The 20,854-nt window shown below is 41.9% G+C and overlaps 1 long non-coding RNA gene across 1 annotated transcript; it reads right to left on the bottom strand.

Moving 5' to 3' along the window:
- Nucleotides 1-13,360: 13,360 nt before the first annotated feature.
- On the bottom strand, nt 13,361-15,872 carry LOC131249025 (uncharacterized). The gene is made up of 3 exons (XR_009172630.1): nt 15,657-15,872; nt 15,531-15,582; nt 13,361-13,494 (listed from the first exon to the last, which is right to left on the bottom strand). It is a non-coding gene; the product is annotated as an uncharacterized LOC131249025 (long non-coding RNA).
- Between the last annotated feature and the right edge of the window lie 4,982 nt (nt 15,873-20,854).

Below are 20,854 nucleotides of genomic sequence, written 5' to 3' on the forward strand. Positions count from 1 at the left end.
CTCGAACTCCTCTCCGCAGAGGTAATGTCTCCAGAGCTTTAATGCAAAAATGACAACTGCCAACTCCAAGTCATGTGTAGGGTAATTCTCTTTGTGTTTCCTCAGCTGCCTCGAGGCATATGCAATCACCCTGTCCTTCTGCATAAGGACACAACCCAGACCAATGTAAGAGGCGTCAGTATATATCGTATACTTAACCCCTTGCTCTGGCAATACTAGCACAAGGGCGGACGTCAACTTGTCCTTCAGCTCCTGAAAAGCTATTTTCGCCTTTTCATTCCAAGCAAACTTCAAGTCTTTCCGTGTCAACTGAGACAACGGTCTGGCTATCTTCGAGAAGTCTCGTATGAAGCGTCGATAATAGCCTGCTGGGCTCAGAAAGCTTCTCACCTCAGTAACCGAACTAGGTTGCTTCCAGTCCTGAATTGCAGCTACCTTAACGAGGTCGACTGGTATCCCTTCCTTGGACACCACATGTCCTAGGAACTTGACTTCCTCCTTCCAGAAGTCACATTTCTTGAACTGCGCAAAAAGTTGATTCTTACTGAGAGCATCCAAGACCGCTCTTAAGTGCTCCTCGTGCTCTTCTCGACTCGTAGAGTATATCAAAATGTCATCGATAAAAATAATGACGAATCGGAACAAAAATGGCTGAAACACCCTGTTCATCAGATCCATGAACACGGCCGGTGCGTTCGTAAGACCAAATGACATCACAAGGAACTCATAATGTCTGAAACTAGTCCTGAATGCGGTCTTCTGCACATCCTCATCCTTGACGCACAACTGATGATACCCTGACTGCAGATCAATCTTTGAAAAGTATCGTGCCCCCTTCAACTGATCAAACAGATCATCGATCCTGGGCAAGGGATACTTGTTCTTCACAGTCACCTAATTTAACCTGCGATAATTTATACATAATCACAAGGAACCATCATTCTTCTTGACAAACAGAACAGGTGCTCCCCAAGGGGACACACTAGGTCGAATAAAGCCCAACTTCAACAAGCCATCTATCTGTTTCCTCAATTCTTTCATTTCACTCGGAGGCATGCGATAGGTGGGCAAAGAAATAGGTGTCGCACCAGGCATGAGATCGATAGTAAAATCAATCTCACGCCGAGGGGGTAATCCAGGAATCGACTCGAATACATCTTCAAAATCCTAAACTACTGGCGTGCTTTCAAGCGCCGAACCAGCAATACTCTCCAACAGAGAAGTATAACAACCAAAAATGAAAAGGTAACTGACCTGAAAGGGAAAGTAAATGTCTCACTCTCAGGTCCATGGATTGTCACCAGCCTAGCTTCACAATCAATCTCTGCTCGCATCTTCGTGAGCCAATCCATACCCAAAATGACATTGTAATGATATAGAGGTGCGGTAAACAGGTCAACAAGAATCGATCTGCTCCCTAGATCGATCAAACAACCCATACAAATCTTGGTAATATCAGAGGAGGTCCCTGTAGCGGTAGTGAGTGTCACTCCCTTCATAGTAACAGTGCTTAAACTTAGGCGCTTAACTGCCGCATACGATATAATAGAGGTAGTGGACCCGGTATCCACCAACAAGGAAATGGGAATACCTTGGATGTGAGTTGTAACCTCAAAAGATCTCAGTGCCAAGTCAGCCCTAGGCGCTTCAGCTATAAGCGCGTGAACTCGAGCCTGCTGTGGGCGATTCGGTGGTGGTACCATGGGCCACTAAGGTGGCCTAAAGCGAGGTACAGAAGGTCTGAAAGATGAGTGAGCTGGCGCTGAATGAAGGGGTAGAGTTGATATGACCTGAGGCATCGGACGACTGATCCTCTGTGGCGGCGTAAATCCACTGACCCGCATTCGCGTAAAGCAATTACGATCCGAATGCCCAATCTTCTCATAGTACGAACAACGTAAGTCAGAACGCATCAGCTGAGTCGGCGATGCTACTCGTCTCGGAGGAGAATCTGCTTGCAGCCTCTTGCCGAGAAATGGTGTACTCGGAAAGTCAGGTCGCGGTCTGGGAACCATAGTTGCTCGCATACGGGACGACCTATCCCCGTCCTGCTCAGCTCGCAGGGACATGCTCACCAACTCAGCATAAGAAGATATGCTAGCACAGCACATCTTCGATCGAATCTCAGGCCTCAACCCCTTAGAAAAACACCGCATCCGCATCTGCTGATCACCCAGAAGCAATGGAGCATATCGACCTAGCTCAGTAAACCGGTTCTCATACTCAGTCACCGACATCCCTCCCTGACGGAGGCAAAGGAACTCACTCTCCTTCTCGTGTCGGTAAGTGACCGGGAAATACTTCTCGTGGAAGCGAGCCTCAAATTCCTGCCACGTCCACTCAAAACCATCCGCAACTGTGCTAAGAACACTGTCCCACCATAAACTGGCCTTCTTCTCAAACATGAAGGAGGCAAGCTCGACCTGCTCAGCCTTAGAACAGTGAAGCGGCCTCAGCATCTTAGAGATGCAATCAATTCAGTACTTGGCCTCCTCGGGTTTATGAGAACCCGCAAATGTGGGAGATCATAAGCGTTGGAATAGTTCAAATGTGCCGCTAGCACTAGTGTTCCCAGATGGGTGCATAAGTGAAGCAGGTGGAATCGCCCTTATCAACTGAGCAAAGATGCCAGCTATGGAAGACAAAAACTACTGCTGCTGCTGGATCTGTTGCTGCTGCTGCATCAACAACATCATTTGCTTAAGCCTATCAAGAGGCGGAGCGGACGAAGATGCATAAGGTGTCGACGCAGATGTACAGTTCGACTCAGGAACCGAAGGCGTGACTGGTGGAGCCATAGGTGATATCACAGGAGTCGACCCAGCAGCGGGGCCAGTAGCTGGCTGAGAGTCCGGCCCAGTACCAACATGAGACGGGCCCGACTGTGGATCCGTCTGGCTATCGCCTAGGGGGAAACCCTGGCAAGCTACTCGCCCAAAGAGAGACGGGCCGAAGTCTTCGAACCCTTAGGAGGCATACCCTACATTCAACAGAGGATGCAACCTGTGAGATTCAACATCCACATAATCCACCCACACAGCATTTACATCATAACTCAAGGAAAACAACATGCATTTCATTTAACAAAATTGTCGCAATACAAGAAGTGCAGCATTACATGGATCGCGACAGAGAAAGCATGCGAGCTAATACATCTTAAGCTTCAAACCACAAAATAACTTCTAAACTACTACGCCTATAACGGCTACACACAATAACAAGCAACAAAACAGGGCAAAGGATGACTACATCTGCAACTACTCATCGGAATCAGGAGATGGAGGAGGGGCACCCTTATCCTGCAGACAACATAGGATAGACTTCAGAGTTCGAGACATCTTCTTGAACTTATGTTTCACGAGTCCTTGAAGATCCATAATATCCTGACGTAAGACAGCCTGACCCTCCTCAAGTCGAGCTATACGGGCATCCCTGGCAGCCTGATCTGCGCCCTACTTCGGTGTCATAGGAGGAGAACTCTCACTCATGTCCTGGGCCTCCACTTCTTCCTCGTCCTGCTCTTCTTCTTCTTCTATCTCAGCTCCACCTTCGCCATTACTCTCTTCCTCATCGCTCTCAGTCTCATCCTCACTTTCTTCAAGTAAGGCTTGTCGTCGACGAGGCCCGATATCCATCTGATTAAGAGTCGTCACATTAATGTAACGAACAAGTACCGACTTTTCTGCCCTGAGTTTGTAGCTAAACTCATGTGCAATCTTACAGATGAGTCAGCCAAATGGGAGCGATTCGGTCCTCCTATTCGAACGAGCGATAAGAATAATCTGACGCAAGATGTACGTTGGCACACATAGCTTCTCTCCTTACCCAACCTGATACAGGAAATCTACCATCAGGCCTGTACACTCACTGTGGTTGCTCCACCTTGGATAAACATTGAATGTGCAGATGTGGTGAAGCAAGCAGAAGTCGTCCGTCATGTTGGTTGCTAAGAGGCTTCTGTTAGGCTGTCATTCGACTAGACGACCACACAGGAACCGCATGCGGTGATCCTTTTCACCTGCACTACTCAGGTTCTTCTCACTTGTATGAACCTCGCCAAGCGGCACGTTCAGAAGTCGGGATATCAAAGCGACGTTGATTGTGGCCTCCCGATCTCTTTTGCAAGGGATCTTGAACTGCAATGGCTCTAGCGAAGGTTCTCGAATGTGGGCATAGAAAGCTCGGACAGTACCCACATTGGCGAGGTATTCGCCCTCGAACAGCGGACACCAACCGACCCCTTCCAAGCACTCCAATAAGAGATATTCGCCAAATAGCCGTAGATCTACATGAGCTTCAAAAATGACCCTACGGCCCTTATAAACTCCATAAGATAGCTCCACCAACAAGGTTTTTTCAACAAGAGCTTGAGGATCGAGGTCCCGCTTTGTCTGATACTCTCGAGTGGCGGTCCTGCTCGCGGCGGCACCTCTCGGCCTCCATGCACGGGTTGGGCGGCTAGGCCTGACTTCATTAACGGGAGCTCTTTTCTTCCCCATGAAAGAGAGAATTGTGAAAATGGAAAATATGGCTGTAACAAGCTCGAATAGGGCCATGGAAAATAAGAGAAAAGAGGGAAATGGGAAGAATGGTGAGGCTTCTGCGAATTTGAGACTCAAAGGAAGGATTTGAGTGCTCAAATGGAAAGAAAAGAGAGGAAAAATAGCACTGGAGGTGGGTTTTGAGATGGGTAGAATGGGGATGCACGAAAATGGAAGAAGAAAGGGTTTTGGGAGGGACTTTTGTGGGGTTTTGAGAGAAACTTCAAGAAAAGAAAAGCATGAGAGGGTAGTTTATAAAGCAAAGAGGGTTTAGAAGGGGTTTTAATTGACCAACCCTAGATGAGTGAGCCACACTAGTCCTCACATGAGTCGGCCCGAGCCGGCCCACCCGACCTGGCCCTCTTGGCGGCGAGGGCTCGCCGAACCGGTGAGGTCATCGCCAGTCTCTGGTCATTCTGGTGATGACTCGCCATTTGGGTGAAGTCCTCCTACCCCCTAAGCATAAAAATGATGTGAGTCCCCCCTGGGTCCCCCTATAAATGCCCCGATTGGGCCCTTAGTCCGATTCGACGCTTATCGGGTCACTTAGAACAGAATCAGATACATATTTACTATTAACGGCTTTCTAATGGCTGGAAAGGGATGATACACCATCTAAACCCATCAATGGACGGTCTAGAAGAGATTTGGGGTCACTGTGTGTGATCAGGAGTGTGCACGGACTCGATCTCGGCGATCGTTTTCAGTCAACTTTCGCTGATAAGAGCAACTGGACAACCTACATAAATTCTAGATTAATCTCACACTCTCCTACACTAAGGTGGCGTCAGCGTGCATTGTGTAACCATAACCCAGGTTCGGTTTAATCCAAATCATGCTTTGATACCAACTTGTAACGCCCTGAAATTCGGGGGTCGAGCATAACTCAGCTCCCAAGTTTCAAAACATCACTTATGGATCATATGTAATGATGGATGTATGTTGTCTGTATGAGTGCATAAAACATGGAATAGATTAAGCCAAACTGCAAACATAATTCAGGGATAAGTGACAGACGTAAGCGGAAGACTTAAGAAATATATGTGTACATGTGCAAGTCCCTGTGATATGTATGCTCTGCTAGGTCATAATTACAAGTGTTTATTTTCAAAATATAAGTATCAAAATGAAATCATCTATTACAAAGAAAACCCAGAATCCCCGTAGATCAGGACACAGCTCACATGAACCCACCTGAGAACTGCATAAAAGAAAATGCGTCCTCGTCATCCTCATACTCCTGCTTTGCCTCAGGGGTCGCATCATCATCTGCATCTAAGATAGAGTCTGGTTGGTGTTGAAACACCGTCCCAGAATGTGGGAGTGAGTGATCAACTCAGTGGAACTATACAGTAAAAGTTAACATGTTATCAAATCAATCAAGCAGTAATGATAAGACAATACAATCAAACACGTCCTAATTACTCTTGTTAATGTAAGGATGTATGTAGAAATGATGCATGCTCTCACCTGCACTCCCTCAGCGTCTTCATCTTACGGTATGTATAACAACCTCCTGCAGTGCCCACGACACCAAAGCACATACAATTATTAGTCCTTTTCATACAGCAGGATTAGGAAGCTAAGGTACCTTCCTCATATCAAGTCCCAAACGGTAATCCATTCTAGGGTCATCAGTCCTAGACAATCTCATATGATCATGTGGTTCTAGGTCACTGCAAAGGGCTCGTCACCAATCAATGTATGCCTATCATACCTTAGTTACTACCCCAAGGCTCGTCGCCTCAATGTAGTATCAAGGTATGCTCGAGGTCACTACAAAGGGCTCGTCACCAATCAATGTAGGCCGACAACACAAATATAGTGTCCCATACCACCATAATCGGCTCATGAGTCTAGTGTGCTCACTAGTCACTACGGGGAGGCTCGTCACCCTAGCGTAGGCCAACAGCTCGACCACGGTGTCCCATACCACCATGCCCGGCTCATGAGGCTTAGCGGATCTAGGTACAATGGTTAACGGGATTGCATTGGTAAGCTTGGTACCTTAGATTCAAACAATAGCATCCATACATGGTGCACATCCATCGGGACAATCGGGTTACTTGACGAACTCGACTAGTACGAGCGCACGTTGAGTTGAACGACATAGAGTGCACAAATACTCTGTGTGGCCAAACCACTGCCGACAACCCTAATACGACTCGGGTTCGTCAAACACGTCCTACGTGGTGAAAATAACCTCAGCTATGAACTCAAGGTGTGTTACCGATTCCCTAGATTATTCATAGTCCCAAACACATTCAAGTATAACAGATATTCATACCAACAATTCAGATTAGTAATAGATCAACAATTCTAATCATATAGTATGTGAGCATTTGATGAATATCAACTTAACATGGATTTACACATAAGTAGTGCCTGAATTTAAACAACAAAGAATGTAAATTGCATGTAGAAATCATACACACTAATAAGATAGTTGAGAATCTCTTCTCAACGCCCGTAAACAGGATATTATATTACACACTTGATCATTCAGACATTTCTACAAACACTTAGACTACATATTCCAACATACATGACGTATGTTGGTGATAACACACAATTGGACAATTCCTTTTGCCAAGGAGTTGATACACATACAACTAGCACAAATACACGACAATTAATCATGGCAAACACATGTTCGTATTTCATGCGTAAACGATACTTTTTACATATACATGGAATACAGAAATCTCAATATATCTCATATATATCAGGAACGCAATATAAACATCACATTTGGCATGTGAAATTGCACCCACAACAATAATAAACCATTAACCGACATTGAAAGCCTTGAAAACCATAACCTATACGAATATAGTCCGCACCTTAAACCAGAAAATGCACAACAGATCTGATTCAGACGATAAGTCTTCGTCAAGAACGACTAGATAACCTAAGGCATGAATAAAATGAGCTATATCAACACTTAGACTATTCTAAGCTTCAAAACAGACTAGGGTTTGATTGACTTACCCAAGAATGAACTTAGAATCGTCAGAATAATGATTCAGAAGTGATGGTTTAGGGACGCAGAATAACAGGGATGAATCTCAAGATGATTCACCAGCTTCTCTCTCACTTTCTCTCTCTTTTCCTCTCTCTCTCTCTTAGCTAGGGTTAGAAAATTCGTATGGAATTGAGAGTGAGGATTTTAAGATCTTTATATAGGCCTAATATAGATGAAAATAGTCACAGGGCTAAGGTATACTTAGGTTATAACCAAATCGGGTCCATTTCGATCCAACGGAGTGCTTCTGGTGGTCCCTTTTCCACGTGCGGTCAGACTTAAGCTCACTGACCATGGATCTAGGTCAGGCTGAGTTTTTGTACCGATCGAATTTACAGATCGCTCATGGCGGACCAATCTCAATTCAACGGTCACCGAAACTCGATCAGGTTCACCGGCACTATGACATGCCTGAGCCATCTTCCCTAATCTAAGGCTAAATTTGGGTCAGAATCCAACGGTCAGATTACTTAAAATCGGCACGCAAGCGACACGACTCAGATTTCATAAATTCATATTTAATTTCTTACCCTTCTCACACTATTTACTCCAGACTCAAGCAAATCGTCTTAGGATATCATCTTGTCTTGATTTTTGAGGTGATTGTCAAGCCCAACAAGATGATCATAATTGTCTAAGATCATCGCTATCGGACTTTCCACACGCGGTCCAGGTCCGATACAAAGTTTCCAAGTACTCTTGAGAGCAACTGGATTTAGCGTTGAATCCTAGTTTTCAGGGTAACATAGCGCTAACGATTCTATAGGTTTTGAGTCTTGCAGATCAAATTTAAAGGGATTGATGCTAATTTCACAAGCAATTGAGTTTAGCGCTAATTAACCCACATTTAACTTCTAAGGAATTTGAGATAGTACTCAGGTCTTTGTACGAAATTCTTTGGGTCATTACGGGTTATAAGCTATAGGTTTAGGGAATTGAGAATAGGTTAAGGTTTAGGTTTAGGAAATTGGGTTCGGGTTCGGGATGGGGTTTAGGTTTGTGTTTTCAAGTTTAGGTTTAGTTTTAGGTTAGGGAGTTGAGATTAGGATTAGGTGTAGGTTTAGGTTTAGGGATTTGAGAATACATTTAGGTTTTGGGTTTAAGTTTAGGTTTAGGTTATAGGTTTAGGTTTAGGTTTAGGTTTAGGTTAGGTTGTGGGTTAAGGTTTTTGGAATTGCGTTTAGGTAATAGGTTATACGTAATAGGTTAAGTTTTAGGTTTAGGTTATAGGTTTTGGAATTTGAGAATAGGTTTAGGTTACGGTTAGAAGTTTAGGTTAAGGTTATAAGTATAGGTTTAGGTTATAGGTTAAGGTTATAAGTTTAGGTTAAGATTACAAGTTAAGGTTTAGGTTTAAGGTTATAAGTATAGGTTTTGGGATTCGAGAATAGGTTTAGGTTAAGGTTAGAAGTTTATGTTTAGGTTATAAGTATAGGTTTAGGTTATAGGTTAAGGTTAATGTTGTAGGTTATAGGTTTAGCTTATAAGTATAGATTTATGTTATAAGTATAGGTTTAGGTTAGGTTATAGGTTAAGGTTTAGGGAATTGAGTTTAGGTTATAGGTTTAGGGATTTGAGAATAGGTTTAGGTTATAAGTATAAGTTTAGGTTAGGTTGTAGGTTAAAGTTTATTGAATTGAGTTTAGGTTATAGGTTATAGGTTTAGGTTAAGGTTTAGTTTGTAGTTATAGGTTTTGAGATTTGAGAATAGGTTTAGGTTATAAGTATAAGTTTAGGTTAGGTTGTAGGTTAAAGTTTAGGGAATTAAGTTTAGGTTATAGGTTTAGGTTATAGCTTATAGGTTTAGGTTAAGGTTTAGGTTGTAGTTATAGGTTTTGGGATTTGAGAATAGGTTTAGGTTATAGGATAAGGGTGTGGTCCTTGCAAATACAGATATAAACATGGCCTGCTCTAATTGGTCAGGCCCTTCTAATGCTATCCATAGGAAATGGACAGCTTCATCATGGTCATAACAGCGGTTCCCATCTTCCATGGACCCCCACTCATCCGGATAACTCCGACGCACATCCGGGTTTGCTCCATTAATGGCGACCAAATACATAAACACGGCCTGTCCAAATGGTCAGGCCACTCCTATGCTATCCATAGGAAATTGATAGCTTCATCATGGTCATAACAGTGGTTCCCACCTTCCAGGGATCCCCTCTCAATATCTGGATAGCTCCGACGCACATCCGGGTCTGCTCCATCAATTTTTACGGAATTATGCATGTCCTGCTCATGAGCATGCCTAATATTGCCAATGCATAGGTTATAGTTATAGGTTTAGGTTTAGGTTTAGGTTTTAGGTTTAGTTATAGGCTTAGGTTATAGGTTATAGGTTATATGTTTAGGTTAAGGTTTAGGGATTCGGGTTCGGGTTCAGGTTTGGGTTCGGGTTTAGGTTATAGGTTTTGGTTAAGGTTATAGGTTATAGGTTTAGGTTAAGGTTAAGGTTTGGTTATGGGTTTTGGGATTTGAGAATAGGTTTAGGTTATAAGTATAGGTTTAGGTTGGGTTATAGGTTAAGGTTTAGGTTATAGGTTATAAGTATAGGTTTATGTTTAGGTTAAGGTCTAGGTTTAGGTTTAGGTTATAGGTATAGGTTTTAGGATTTGAGAATATGTTTAGGTTAAGGTTATAAGTATAGGTTATAGGTTAAGGTTTAGGTTTAGGAAATCGGGTTTGGGTTCGGGATCAGGTTTAGGTTTGGGTTTAGGTTATAGGTTATGGGTTATAGGTTTAGTTTATAGGTTAAGGTTTGGGTTATAGGTTAAGATTTAGGTTATAGGTTATAAGTTATAAGTATAGGTTTAGGTTTAGGTTTAAGAAATCAGGTTCGGGTTCGGGATTGGGTTTAAGTTTGGGTTTTCAAGTTTAGGTTTAGGTTGAGGTTAGGGAGTTGAGATTAGGATTAGGTGTATGTTTAGGTTATAGGTTAAGATTTAGGTTTAGGTTATAGGTATAGGTTTTGGGATTTGAGAACAAGTTTAGGTTAAGGTCATAAGTATATGTTATAGGTTAAGATTTAGGTTTAGGAAATTGGGTTCGGGTTTGGGATTGGGTTTAGGTTTGGGTTTAGGTTTTAGGTTATAGCTTATAGGTTTAGGTTTGGGTTATAGGTTAAGGTTAAGTATAGGTTATAGGTTATAGGTTATAGGTTATAGGTTTAGTTTATATGTTAAGGTTTGGATTATAGGTTAAGGTTTAGGTTATAGGTTATAGGTTATAAGTATAGGTTTAGGTTTAGGTTAAGGTCTAGGTTTAGGTTATAAGTATAGGTCTTGGGATTTGAGAATAGATTTAGGTTAAGGTTATAAGTATAGGTTATAGGTTAAGGTTATAGTTTAGGTTAAGGTTATAATTATAGGTTATAGGTTTAGGTTTAGGTTTATGTTTAGGTTAAGGTTTAGGTTATAGGTTTTGGTTTAGGGTTAAGTTTAGGTTATAGGTTATAGGTTATAGCTTTAGGGAATTAAGAATAGGTTTAGGTTATAGGTTTAGGGTGTGGTTTAGGTTAAGAGTGTAGTACCTATAAATACAGATATAAACATGGCCTGTCCAATTGGCCACGCCCTTCTAATGTTGTCCATAGGAAATGGAGAACTTCATCATGGTCATAACAGCGGTTCCCACCTTCCAGGGACCCCCGCTCATCCAGATAGCTCCGACGCACATCCGGATCTGCTCCATTAATTTCAAGCAAATACATAAATACGGCCTGTCCAAATGGCCAGGCCCCTCCAATGCTATCCATAAGAAATGTATAGCTTTATCATGGTCATAACAGTGGTTCCCACCTTCTAGGGACCCCCACTCATCCGGATAGCTCCGACGCACATCCAGGTCTACTCCATTAATTTCGAGCAAATACATTACATTGTAATAGGACAATTTAAAAAGATAAGATACCTGACAGGAGTGTGTAATGACAGATTCAGGTTTCCCTTTGGCCAGTGCAGAACAATCTAAGGAAAATTGAGAAGATCCATTACAATACATACTGAGTACACACTTCAACCTAGATTTAAGACAAGTAAGATAGCCATTACTTACAAGCAGCAACTGAAATAAGAAAAGTCATACCTCAGTGAATTCCAGGGATGTTAATAATTTTGGATACTGCTTGCTTAAGGCTAAGTAGTCCCTTTCAATGCCCACCAAACAGGATGGGTAAACCTGAAAGTAGAGTATAGTTCAATTATCCCACCTAATAAACTCCAAAGACACCACGATTCCCATATAGAGCAAAAGAAAGAAGTAAACGAAATAGATTGTTTGAATCAGCTCTAGATGGAAAAAGGCCAAAAAAAAGAAGAAATATTGTAGTTGTTTCCTGACTCTCAACTGTTGTTTCGTGTTCAATGGTTGTTTCTCTCCTAAAATAATCTCCTCGCATGTAGTAAGACATACAACATCCAGACATTTCATCAAAATTATAAAATTCACGTAATTGAAGGCATATTGCCAGAAAAAGGCTAGCAGGATGTGAGATTAATGATAAGATACTATTGTCTTTTTTGTCTTTATGCTTGATATTGATGTGCAAATGAAAATAAGCAAATAGACATCCATCCATAAGTTAGCAACTTCTAATATAAATAAATTTCATTTGTTTCTTTTAACAGAAAAATTGAGGAATTTCTAATGCTTATAGGAATCTTGGAAAATGCAGATTCCAAGGGTTGGAAAGGAGCAAAGGATTTGGAGATGATCCAGAATAAGGCAACTTAAGTAAGGAAAGACAATTGATCCAGAATAAGGCAACTTAAGTAAGCATTCATGAAATATGACAATCGGAGTATTCAATCACAAAAGTAGCAAGTAATGGTGAAATTTTAGCAATTAAACTCAAATTCCAGCAAGTTTATTTAATTTCTATGATTAATATTCTAGCAAATATTTGTGTTTGTTTTTCAGTAGTTTTGTTTCTTTGTTTTATTTTTTTTTTGGCCTTTGGCCTTAACAAGATCATCATCTTTCCAAATAAAAATAAAAATAAAAAAATCTAGCAATCTGATCACAATTCCCAGCATTCAAGTGTAAATTCCAGCATGTGTAAACTTTCTTCCAGTTATTGCCAATCAGTGTCTAGCAATAAGAAATTCCAAGCAATCAATGAACTACATATCAGTCCTTCCCCAGCTCAACCTATTTACATAATCAACAAAGGAAGAAAAGTGCCTCCGATTATGAAAGGAAAAAAAAAAATAGAACATTTCAAATCAAAATCACCTACATATCAAACCAACAATGCAGATGTTAGTCGGTCCATAAAACCCTCAAAATTGATAGACAACTGCCATAATTTTTCCATGTAGAGAAATTTTAAAATAAAACCAACATTAAGGGATCATTTGGTTGCTCCAAAATATCATGAAAGTACATGATTAATCAGTCTAGTTTGAAGAGGAGTGTTGCCAAACTCGAAGGGAATGCCCACCATTAGGAAAAATTGAAGAGGACCATTACCAAAATTAATTAAATTTACTGCATAAGTTTCCATAACAATTGCACAAATTTCCATCTTTAAGAATTTTGAAAAGACATGGTGTTTGCCTAACAATTGCCACTATATGAAAGACATTGACAGTATGGAGGCCAAATTCAAAAGGCAATAAGGCCCTTCTAGTATGGAGGTTGTCTTTAAAGATGGCTTAGGCTAAATACAAATATGTTTCTTGGGCCTATCTTGAGCTAAGCATAAATCAAAAACTTGATAACTTGACTTGAAAGCTCAATTCATCCATGCATTGGCCTCACCTGATGCACAACTTATACATCCATTTGGTATCCTTGCATAGAATGGCATATTAGGAAGACAAATTATATGATCCGCTTACCCAAGGATATGCATACCATCCTCAGGTCCTTCACACAAATGCAGCCCTGTTTTGGTCATCTAGAGAGTAAAGCCATACTCCATTCCTAAGCAACCAAATAGTAAGGCATTCCTTAGGCAAGATAGTAGCTACAATACAAATCTTTTAAAGAAAAAAAAAATCCTTAGAACCTATGCAATGAGAAAATATAGAAGATGATTAGTTATCTAGGAATGAGAATAAATAGAACTAGATGTAGAATGCTAACAGAATTGAATTGTTCTAGAACATAGATCTTCGATATGTTCTTGCTAACAGGAATATCAATCAGCCTATAGTTGGCTCCTAAAGGAACAACAAGTTTGACTCACTTTTTGTTAAGAGGGTACAGGTGGGTACTAGAACCACTTTTCTCAAAAGATGAAAATATTGTCATTAGACCTTAACCTCTTCTCTTACTAAAACTTTTATCCAATGGAGCACATCGAAGGATGACAGATCATTCTTACCAGTGAAACAAATTTTCAGAAGCTTAATAGAATGCCCTTTAAAAAAAAAAAAATTCTTTTCTTCTTCTTCGTTTCTTGCCATACAACAGCTGGTTGTACACTAACCTTTTTTTTTAAAAAAAATAAAAATAAAAAAATTAGCACCACCCAGAATTTTAGAAACAAAGTGTTACCAGTGTTAAGTATTTCCAAACAAATATCATATTATAGAGAACTTTCAACTACCACCACTGTAGCAGTCCAGTGAGAAAAAGAAAATAGTCTTTTATGTTTACAACTAGGAATACTTCATAATAACACCAACCATTAAGCCACATCCATACGCATTGGACAAAGCTATACGCATTGCTATGTCATGCACCTTTTGAAACTAATATTACTCCTCTTCCTTTCCACCTTTGATTTGCACACCACACCAGCAACCTCCAATTCCAAACTTCCTTTTCTGTTTTTCTAGAATTTTTTGGCTGTTACTGATGACCTTCACTAGATACCAGTTGTTACTATAGATGATGAGAAGACGACAATGATGCATCCATCTCCGACAGATTAGCCTATTTATAGACCATTATCATGATCATGGTAGAATATTAAGTGGTTCCCTGGCCCCAGCTTGAGTTAGGTTTTAAAAACCTCAAACGCCAAAGTCACCAACAACTCATTTTAGACCTTGCTATATATTTGGGCTTGTCTTGACCATCCAATCAAATAGGGGATTACTTGAATCTTCTTTGAAACTTTCAACCACCATCCCTTTGTTCTAGTCTGGAGAGCTCTGTTTTAGAGGCATGAGCCTCTAATGCTCACAAGATCGTCCATGCTCCAACATAAGTATAACGACATTGAAAGGTCTACTAAGGTGGAGTCCGAACTCAATAGCAGTAAGCTTAAGGCCAATCACAAGACAGATTCTCCACAACCAGCTATCATCTGATGTTAAGGTTCTCACATGAAGAACTCGTGACCAGAGAGACGGTCCTTGATACAGCTCTGGCAATGGAGCAGACTGTTGATTTTCTCACTGGACCTAGAGCTGTTGTTGCTGCTGTTCCTTATAAAGCTTCAGATGGTCAAGAGGTTGGTAATCTAACCACATTTTCTAGTCTTCCACCTAGGCCTATACAACAGGAGCTTGTTTTCCAAGAAAAGGGAAGCTCATCATACCAGTCGAGATATTGTGATTACCAGAAGCATGGGAATACACATCGCCCATGTAATTGAGGGAATTGTTCCAATCTGCACCTCCCGCCAAGGAAAATTTATATCCATACAACACTCTCTAACCTGCCATACAACACTCTCTGTCTACTCAAAATACCCTCACCTAAATAATCAGTACCATGCAATAGGTAACCCATAGTTTAGGTCACATGGCACAAAAATCAGACAAAAAAGTCAACACATGGGCCGCATATACGGATTTAATTGACAATACAGCAAGTTTGGGCCATTTGGCATTTAATCGAGCATGTAAGGTGCCAAAGCATAACATAACCAAAATTTAAAAAAAGATTGATGAAAACTTCACAAATTCTAGACGAAATCATGGAAAAAAAATGTTTTCCACAGATCCAAACCTACATCTTCCAATCCAGCAAAAGATTCAAACAATAGCCAAAGGAATCAAACATACCTCGTCAAAAATTTCATGATCCAGCAAATATTGTGAACGTCCAACCCCGAACCTGCATTTGTCAAATGATTACTTAGATAAGCTCACCATTAAATAACTATAAACAGAAGGCATTGTAGTTGTCACCGTTCTTCTTCTCCTTCTCCTTCTCCTTCTTCTCCTTCTTACAGCAAAAGGGGGTTTTGAAAACCCTAGCGAGAGAGACAGAGAGGTTGGGAAACAGAGAGGGAAATGGGGCTAAGAGATAAAGAGAGGGTGAGGTAGCGCGAGAGATAGAGAGAGGGCTGAGTGAGAGAGAGAGAGAGAGAGAGAGAGAGAGAGAGAGGAGAGGGCGAGGGAGGCTGAGTCACGGGCGGGCGAGAGAGAGAGTGAGAGAGGGATTTCCTTTTCACAAAAGGGTGCACGGGAGAGCAGATGGGATTTTAGGGGTTTTTATTTTAGGACTTATGGGGCCCACCGTTGTGTATGTTAATTATCTACTCCGTCCATTCATTTTAACGGCTCATTTTTAATATTCATCCAACAAATGAGTCAGATCTAAGATTTAGGTGGACCACACCACATATTAACAATATAAATTTATTTTTTCATTCTTTCTCATGGTGTGGTCCACTTAGACTTTTGATCTTTCTAATTATTGGGCTCATGCACTGAAATAATATTTCAAAATTGATGGACCGATCAGATAAAATAAATATATTACAATGGGCCCCATGGAGCCTCTTAAGCATCATCTGTCTCTAATAAAGTCAGATTGGGAGGTATGCTTTAGCTACAGATTAAGGAAGTTTTAACTACGGATTATATCTGTAGCTAATTAGCTACGGATTAAAGCCGTAGCCATAGACCTCTATAGTCCGTAGCCTTTAGTCATTTGTTTGGTAGTGATATAATGTGGCCCATGTGATGTGGCCCACTTGACATATGAGGCCAAGTGATAAGGCCCATGGGTGAGGCCCGGTATGATATATTTGAGGCCCAGGCACAAGGCCCACCTGTTGTGTATTTGAGGCCTGTTGTGATGTATGTTGGCCCATATGATGAGGCCTATGTGACTTAAATGAGGCCCATCGTGATTGTATGTGAGGCTATGGGCCCACTATATGTTTGGCCTTATATAGGCCACTCATTGGGAGTAATGTTGGTTAGACGTCAACATTGATGGGCAATGATGGTTGGATGTCCACATTATGACCTTACCTTAGGCCTTGTTAGGCCCATTCTCATCATTCTCTTGTGGGTTAACCCAAATAAGTGGGCCCCATTCATCGTAGACGGATGACTCCGTGCTATCGGATTTGATATAACCACGGCCGACTGTTGATCTTTATACTATGGTTGATCGACTGATCATCTATGGACCCCGCTTTGTTTATCTACTGATTATCGGTAGCAATTATCGAGGCCAGCGCCAGTTATCGATACCGATTATGAGTATGTGACAACATAACATCATAATACATGCCCATGTGTATCATTTGCATGCTTGTGATGAGATGAGTGATTGATCATAGAACAGGCCATTAGGCAGATTGTTATGGGACTCCCTGGTAAAGGGAGATGCCCACATGAGTGCGCGGTATGTGCATGATTGTTGTATCACTGGATTGCGTGATTCATGCATCTCGCATTGTGTGACATGTATACTATACGCCCTAGCAACATCAGGGCCATAACCTCCACAGGCATATCGTGGTTGAAAGGATTGGATACTGAAAATTTTATTCTATATGGGGTGTTATGGATATCCCTGGGTGAAAGTTCCTAAACCCTTATAGTACCAGGAGGTTGCTTCAACGTCTAGACCAAGTGGGTGCATGAGCGCCGAGTGCCGATTACCAGAAGGCCACGCTTTTCACTGTATCATGGTCGATTGGAAGGGGGTGTGGCCTTACCCACCCGAGTGGAGGGGACAAAGCTAGGCTGAATTTGACCAGCTCGAGGAATGGGTCCGCTAACGATGAGCCAAGCCCGATATTGGTAGGCAGATAGTGAGGTCTCTTCCACTCACCTTATTACGCGCAATGGGGTGGTAATCTGGTTTGGAGTGCACTAGACCCCGGTTATATTTCAGAGTTGAGCTGTATTGATATGTGTACTTAGATGAGGATTCGTATGCTTGAGTTGCATCTCGCATCGCATGGCCTTGGTATGGCCGACATCATTCATGCCTTGCATTGCATGGCCTTGGTACGACTAATTGTATTCATGGATTCATCAACATATTCCGCATTACTCTGATATTGTATAATTATATTACTATATTGTACACACACTTTCACCGCCCTTTAAGCTTTCCATAAGCTTATGCACGACCGTTGCGTGCAGGTAACGTTGGACCGTATCAGCGCTGAGGCAGGAGTGCTTAGTAGATCATCTTGGAGCTTTTTTGTTCACCATTATTGTATTTCCCTATATGCACTTTGTACTTGTAAATTTTTTTATCATAGTGGAAATGTGATGGAGTTTTTGGTTGTTGTTTATGGGTTATGCTTATTATGAATCAAACTGATATTGAAAATCCTCCTCGTAGCATCCCAGGATCGGACCTCGGCGAATGGGCACTGGGAGCCGAGAATGGGGTATTACGGAGGCTGTCGGCGTTGGATTCGGTGATCGGAAATTTTGTGAGCTTGGTCTCTAAGTTTGGGGTGTGACATGTTTTGTTGATGCAATCGATGGAACAACTGTCCAACAGAACCAAACTCAACATTCTCTTCTAAAGGAACACTAACAGAATAACAACTTGAGGTTAAGAAATATTCCATGAGAAATTAACTTAAAGGGTGTTTAGATGGAAGGAAATAAAAGTATGCATAGCAAAATGTAACTTGGAATCCTCAAGAAATGGAAAACCAAGGATTCCAATTTTCATCTGTTGTTTGTTTTGAATTCCAATTATACATGAATTTCATGTCGGTTCTCTCATTTAATGTGTTTTCTCAACTTGGAAATAATTGTAACATCATTTTTGGGAGATATGAATGTCCTCAGGTTTTTTAAGTGTATTTTTCACTGAAATTGATGTCATTTCTAAGGTTTCCCACATTCCTAAGAAACCCTCTAGAAAAGTCATATTGGGTCACAGGTTTTTCATATTATTTATTGGTGGGTCAATACACCGATACTCAGTATTTCCATAATATGAAACTTCAACTATATTGTAAGTTGTTTTTATTATGTTCAAATGCGATGTGCGATGCTTACACATCCAACATGAGTACTTCAATAGTAGACAATCAAACACTACAATTGAAGTTTTATTAACTGAAGTTTTTTGCTGTAGAAGCTCAGACGATATAGTTTAGAGTATCTCAACATGCCAACATGTCCATCCAATTACGTGATGATGTTCAAAAATAGTGTTCTCATAAAATTGAGCTCATGGTAAATATAAATGCAAAAAACGTGTAACCATGTAATCAGGAAAATGAATTAACAAGGGATTTTTTTATAGGATAGCTATGAGACCAGCCATGCTTTATGGTACAAAATGTTGAGCTGTCAAGGAACAACATCTTCATAGGATGAGTGTAGTAGATACGCTTGTAACACCCCGTACCTCTGATACTCGAGTGTTACCTTTTAAACCCCCAATTATTAAAACTTGGGACCCGTCAACCTAACAACTTAACTTACACGCCCAGGGCAGGATTTTCCAAGCAGCATTGAGACCATCCGCCATGACTCGGGAGACTCAACTTACGCTCCACACTAAGCAAAGAGGTAAGCATGATCGAATGACCTAAGCCAGATCAATTTTTAAGACAACTTGTGTTGGCATTATTTCAAGGACTAAATCCCCGAGAGTCAGCGGATAGCCAACAGGGTATCTCTGCATTGAAGACACATATTTAACCATTGAAAACAAGTATCAAACTCCCTTGACCAATAGATCACATCATTTGGGCCAAAGTCAGCCCTAAAAGGCATGATACGACCCACCTGGGCCTCGGCCCCGCCCCAATCTGGGCCGGGACCCTTATGACCAGTCCCCAAGACAGTTGAACGGGGCAGATCAAGCACCAGAGGTGTGATGAGCCCCCAAAGCTAGGTGTATATACACCCCAAACACTAGTACATGACGAGCGCTGGACGACCACTTATGGTCAAACAGTGTTTGACCGAACTCAAATACAAAATTCTCAAAACCATTCCCGCCAACACCCTATTTGAAAACGTTGGCCTTTGAACTTTAAGTGGGACAACATATCCGGATGATCCAAGCCGTCCATCTTCCTCATGGGGTCCGCCCGGCGAAAACGGTATAGTGATCCGGCCCCACGCATAGGGACTTGGGATTTGTGACCCAACCGTCCATTCCCTTCACTAGCGGATAGAGAAAGAAGAGAAAGAGAACACCATTTATGTCCCAACCGTCCATTCCCTTCCCTCACGCATCCCTCGTGAGCTTGGAGCACACTGCCCCAACTCAGTCCATGAAAACCCGATCGAGCCGAGTCAGTGTGGGACCACAGCAACACCATTTAAGAGAGAAAGAAGAGAAAGAGAAGAAGTAGGTGAGGGTGGCGGGTGTGTGCGTGTCAACCCAAGTTCGGTCTGACCCATCTGTTGGAGGTGAGACCTTCTTTTCCATTCCTTTTCTCTCTAAAGATAAACCCAAAACCAAGGCCCCATCACACTTCACCCACACCTGTTCATGGCTGAAAAACACCCATCACCATGGACTATTCATGAAGCTAGAAACAGGCTCTGTTTTAAAGATAAACATGCCCTGCGTTTTAAGACAAAAAACAGACCTGAGTGCAGGCTTTGTTTGGAGCCAAACAATGGTGTGGGAATGGCCTTTAGCTGGGGGACTGAAGCTCGGTCCTGGGACGGCTTACAAATGGACTCTGTTAAGCTGCTGCACGTTCCAAAAATTAGACCGAAAACCAAAGAGAAAATGCCCCGCTTCAGCCGCTTTCTTGGCTAAAAGAGATGGCAACCACCATGCCACCATTTAGGCGTCGACGTGAGCATAAAACGGCCGGGAAACGGGCCGTGTTTGAGTCGGAAAATAAGGCGGGAGCGGCCTCCAAAATAGCCTGCAACAGAGGCTGTTTCACGTCATTTGCTGGGGGACAGCCCAAAGCACGTTGCAGGGGAGCTGTATTGCATGTAGGCTTCGCCAAAATGCAGGTGGGCCCTGCACAAATGCAGGTGGGCCTCACCCAAAATCGATGGAATGTCCGAATTATGGGCTTTGTGCAAGTGCTGGTAGGCCGCACCCTGCGTCAGCAGGTGGACCTCACCCTACCACGATTGGTGGGCCATGTATGTGGCCCCACCTTGGTGACGTGGATCACTCAGGCCATCCATCA

Source organism: Magnolia sinica, chromosome 6, assembly GCF_029962835.1.
Source record: "Magnolia sinica isolate HGM2019 chromosome 6, MsV1, whole genome shotgun sequence".
In the NCBI taxonomy this organism is placed as follows: Eukaryota; Viridiplantae; Streptophyta; class Magnoliopsida; order Magnoliales; family Magnoliaceae; genus Magnolia; species Magnolia sinica.